This window comes from Pinus tabuliformis, chromosome 9 (assembly GCF_031772625.1).
Source record: "Pinus tabuliformis cultivar Carrire ecotype Pingquan chromosome 9, CPIR1, whole genome shotgun sequence".
NCBI lineage: Eukaryota > Viridiplantae > Streptophyta > Pinopsida > Pinales > Pinaceae > Pinus > Pinus tabuliformis.
The window spans coordinates 1,168,101,017-1,168,107,016 of NC_142307.1; positions in this window are offsets into that span (position 1 = coordinate 1,168,101,017).

Consider the following 6,000-nt stretch of genomic DNA (forward strand, 5'->3'; position numbering starts at 1 on the left):
TACCTTGATAAGTCATCGAATCTTGCACATTGAAGTACAAATACCTTTGCAACTGAGTTCATTCCCTAGATGCCATGCAAAGTTGCATTAGAGGAAATTTTAGCCTAAAAGTGGCCTCCTAAGAAAAAATAATAAAATAATAGGAAAATACTAAAATAAGAGTTATGAATTTTAGAGGGAAAAGAAAAAAACTATTTTTTTTTTAAATATATTTTTGGCTTATCTCCTTATAGGTTTACTCAAATTTTAAGTGTAGACACTCGTTAGATGCAAAATTAAATTCTACATCTAACGAGTACCCATTATGCATACTTTTGAGAAGACCCACATTGATAAAAATTAAAGGTATATTTAAAAAACACGTTCAAACACGTCTTTTTAATGTACTTTCAATTTTTGTCAATGTGAGTCTTCTCAAAAGTATGCATAATGCGTACTCGTTGGATGCAGAATTTAATTTTGCATCCAACGAGTGTCTACACTTGAAATTTGAGTAAACCTATAAGGAGATAAGATAAAAATACAATTAAAAGGGTTTTGATTGATTTACATATTGTGTACGCAAAAATTTCATGGGCACTTCTTGGATGAAATTTCCTCTAATGCTTAAGGTCTCCTTGATTGGGTGAAAGGTTCTCCAAACTTTGAAATCACCTTGAATCCATCTCTCCCTAAAGGTAAGGCACTGGTCTAGTCCTTGGTGGTCACTTAAACGATATATCTTCTTCACCTTTTCTCCTCATTCTAGGCCTAACCCTAGTAGGTCACCTATGTCATCAAGTATAATATTTTGTACCGATTCAAAAACCTTGAAAATTGGTCCATAATTGTGCTGGGGTCTTCTCCTGGGGTCCTCTAAGTTTGAACTCAATCCGATGGTGGAACCCCGAGATATCACTAGCCCTAGCTCAAGGATTTTTCCTCTCCCTATGTTGCCTTGGGTTAGTGTCCTCACTTGGATCATTACATTTGAAATTCCAAGTAAAATTAGTCCTTTGATATTATTCTCTTCCCTAGCCAGGTCAATCCTCTTTATTATTGATCAACTCCACATCCTTGGCCTAGTTTGGGTCCGCCTGGTTTCATTGTGGTCCTGCAACATTGTAACTCAAATTCTACGAGGGTCACATATAAGCCACTTATCCTTAAGGATTCTTAGGTCTAGGATGGTCAAAGGATATTCTTCAAACTTAGGCTTAAATATCCTCGTAGCCCTTCCTAGAGAGCCAATCACCTTGCTTCTAAAAAAGGTAAGCCATTTATCCGAGCCTCTCTTGTGAATAGGCTTTGGGAATCACCCTTCATCACATCATTGATCTATACATCCTTGTGATTCCTCTTATATTGGGTCACCTCCCACCGGTGAAAGTCTGTAAAGAGTAGGGAACTTTCGCTGAAGTGATAGTGGGATATTGCTCCAATATTGCCACTTGATTCAGTAGTTTCTCTGTAAGATCCCCTCCTAGGACCTCTACTAGTTTGAGTGGTAACAAGGTATTTAGTCGATTTTTGGAGTTTAAGGCTATCATGGAAAATAAACATGTAGGAATATCTAAGTATTGAGGTTGAATAATGGGGGTGAGTATACGTCCAATGAATTCAAAGATGTAGAAATTCCCATTGTAGATCAACATATTATACAATATACTAAAGCAAAATACAAGATCTACTCCTACAACAAACTTGCGAAAGCTTAATCGATTTTGAGCAAGATCAAATAGAACACATATAACCGAGAATGAGAAAGCAATCGCACATGAACACAGAAGAATAATCTGGGGAAAGCCTTTGCTAAAAACCCCTATCTCTGTATTATCATACAAGTGGAAATATGTTCAGATTACACAAAGCATTAGCTCACAAGCTATCTTGCTCTCAGTACAATCCAACAATACAGCTCACAAACTGAATAGACACAACATATGCCTTCGCTCAACCCTCCAAGCCTCCTATTTCCTTGCGCAGTTTCTCTTGGGGTGCAATGCTGCCACCTGTGTGAATTGGCCTCATCACACACTCATCAAACTCAAAACTAACTGTGCAATCTCCAAGGAATGAATTCCTTTTGCATGCAAGAGATAGCCTCCATGGAATATTCCTGCAACTGATAGTACACTGTCCCATCATCTAATCTCAACTGGGTCTCTGTCTGAACTGATATGCATGAGTTATTTATGAGAGAATATTCAGTTATCTGAAGTGTAGCAGTTACATGCATGCATGCATTAACTAACTGAACTCACAATTAGTTCCACAAACTGTTGGAACTAATCTAACTGGACTTGACTCAGATAACTGCGCTAACTAATTACAACTCAAAGTATAACTCATCCTGATCTCCTTTAATCAAGGGATAACTTCGTCAATCAATGGAGAAACTGTTTCATGTCTTCACATAGACTTCATGTTTGATTTCCTACAACTAATTAACTCAATATGAATTAATTAATTCTTTTACAAATAACTGCTAAGATCAAATTCGAATTTTAATTCTCAATTTTAGTTTAGGGACTAACTAAAATTGGAATGTATCCTGAAATGCTATTTATAGCACTTCTATTTTTAGCATTTCTTGTTGCTATTTTCAACACTCCTTCTCAACAAGAAAGGGATTATCAGTCACTCCAATCTTGTCTCTGTGGAACTCGAACTTACATTTTGACAATGCCTTAGTCAAAATATCCACATCCTATTCCTCGGTCGAAACATACAACAACAACATGATCCTCTTCACCACACAGTCTTGAAGATGATGGTACCAGATATTGATGTGCTTGGACCTGTCATGAAATACAGGATTCTCAGAGGGTTTGATACAACTCTGATTATCACAGTAGATCACAATTGGATCCATCCTCTGACCAAAAAATCCCACTAGAATCTTCCGCATCCAAATTGCTTCGCATGCTGCTTGACTGGCAGCCATGTATTCAGCGTCTCCTGAGCTAAGTGAAACTGACCTCTGTTTCCCACTGTACCAGGAAACTGCAGTTGAACCAAGGTTGAAGATTCCTTTAGAAGTGCTCTTCTGGTCTGATGGACTCTCTACCCAATCTGCATCTATGAAGCCCTGAAGCTTCACTCCCTTTGTCCGTCTGTACCACAATTCATACTAAGATGTGCCTCTAAGGTATCTCAACACATGCTTCGCTGCCTTCCAAAACAACTTGGTAGGCTGAACCATAGCTTGACTCAGCTGGCTCACCACAAAGCATAAGTCTAGTCGTGTGTTCACTAGATACATCAGTGAACCCACAAACTGTCGATAAACAGTGGCAGCTACTACCTCACCTGAAGTAGCATCCTACTTCCTCCAGTTACCAGCTAGAGGAGTCTGCATGGGCTTGCACTGCTCCATGTGGAATCGCCTGAGTATCTCATTAGCATGCTTGCCTTGAGACACAAATACTTCCCCATATTTCTTCCACACTTCCATGCCTAGAAAGTAGTGCATAAGACCCATGTCTTTCATCTCGAACTCTCTTGCAAGGTCCTCCTTGCAAGACTTGATCAACTGATCATCACCTGTCAAAATTAGATCATCCACATAAAAAACAATGATCAATGGCTTACCTTCTACCATGATGTGGTAGAGGTTCGCATCTACTTCACTCTCGGTGAAGCCCATCCCGGTGAAATAGCCGTCGATCCTGGTGTACCAAGCACGAGGTGCTTGCTTTAGCCCATACAAAGCCCTCTTGAGTTGGCACACATGCGACTCACAATCGAAGGTCTCAAAACCTTCCGGCTACTCAATGTACACCTATTCCTCAATCTTCCCATTGAGGAATGTTGTCTTCACATCCATTTGATTGATCTTCCAACCCATCTGAGCTGATAGTGCCAACATTGATTTGATAGATGAGTACCTTGCTACAGGAGCAAAGGTATCATCGTAGTTAATCCCCTCGGCCCGTGAGAAACCACGAGCAACAAACCTTGCCTTATGTTTCTCAACACTGCCATCAGCTGCCCGCTTTACCTTGTAAAGCCATTGGGAACTCACCACTAACTTGTCCCGAGGTCTTGGGACAACATCCCACACACTGTTCCGAATGATAGAGTTGTACTCCTCTACCATTGCATCAACCTAGACTAGTTGCTGCACTGCCTCCTCGAATGAAGAAGGTTCGAACTTTACACACTCCCCAACCAGGGCCATGTAACTAGTGTACCGATCGGGTGACCTCCTCTGTCTGCACTGAGAAGATGGCTGTCCCACATTCTCTCGCGCATCCAAATCAACTTGTCAGCTTTCCTTGAGCATTTCCATCCATCTCTGGAAGACTCAGCATGAGTGGATGTCTTCACTCCCGAATCCTTTGCATGCGGCTGCTCCGCATCAATCTGAGGCTCCTCCTCCTTAAGAACTGAAAGTTCCTCCTCTGCATGCAACTTGAAATCCCTCTCAAGTGATATTCGCATGGATTTCTACTCATCAAACTTCAGATCTCTGCATATCACTGTCCTCTGATTGGTAGGCAGGAACACACAATAGTTGTCGGGTGTATTAGTGTACCCCAAAAGTATCCCCAAATCAGTTGTTGGATCTAGCTTCTTCCGGGCATCTTTGGTCACATGGCAATAAACCAATGATCCAAAGATCCTGAAGTGACTCACATCTGGTCACTTCCTGGAAAAGGCCTCCATAGGTGTCTTCATTCCTAGTATACGGTGCAGGCTTTTGTTATGCAAGTATACCGCTATATTGCATGCCTTAGTCCACAAATGAAGTGGTAGGCTTTGGTCATGCAACATTTCTTGAGCTACTCCGACAATCGATCTATTTTTCCTTTTGGCCACCCCATTCTGCTGTGGGTTATGGGGTGCCGTCAACTCCCGTTTAATTCCTTCTGCAACGCAGAAGTCCTTAAATTGTTGGGAGACATACTCTCCACCATTGTCGCTACGCAAGGCTTTTATTTTCTTTCCAGATTCTTTCTCTGCCAAGGCTTTAAACTCACAAAACCTCAAGAAGGTCTGATCCTTATTTTGCTTAAAGTAGATCCAACATCTAAGAGAAAAATCATCAATAAAAATAACATAGTACCTTTGTTTAGCGGTGGAGGCTGTAGAGAATGGTCCACAAACATCTGTGTGAACTCGCTCCAGGATTACTCCAGCTCTATTGTCTCGATCCTGAAAGGAAGATTTCGAATACTTACCCCAGGTACAACCTTTTCATGTATCCGTTTGCTCCAGTTTTCCCTTGGGAAGTCCGGTAGAAATTTGCTGCATGATCTTCAAGGCCCCATGGTGCAAGTGGCCCAATCTTCTATGCCATAGCTCGCCAACATCTTGGCTTTGCACCACCTCTACTTTGGAACTCAATGCAGTACAGTTGTCTACCTATAGCTTGTATAGATTCTTTACTCGAATCCCAATCCTCTTGGTTTTTCCAATACCGATATGCCTCAGGAATACCTTTCCTTTACTAAAGACTACATCATAGCCTTTGTCTTCTAGCATAGCGACATACACAAGATTCTTCTTCAGACCTGGTACATACTTTACATCAGTCAGGGTGAGAGGAGATCCATACTCCCTCTGAAACACAACCGTACCTTCACCTGAGACACGATACTTTCCATCATCGCCCATCTTGATCTGTATCTGGAGATCCTTCTCCTCCAAGGTATTGAAAAGATTCTTATCGCCGGACATGTGGAAAGAGGCTCCACTGTCCAGGCACCAAACACATCCCACCATGGATGAAACCATGCATGCGATGAGAGAGAAATCCAACTCGAACTGTGAGGCCAGTGCCTCACCTTCTGATCCCTTCGAGGATTTCTTCTATGGACAATTCATAGCATAATGGCCCACCTCATGAAAATGAAAGCATCGCACTTTCAATTTGTCAAACTTCTTCCCACCATGGGAAGAACTGGATTTGGGATGGGATGCCTTCCCTTTCCCTTTCCTCGCCTTACTCGCTAAGGCTAGATTTTCTTCATCATCTTGCTTTGATGAAGATCCATCTCTGGTTCTTCTTCTTAT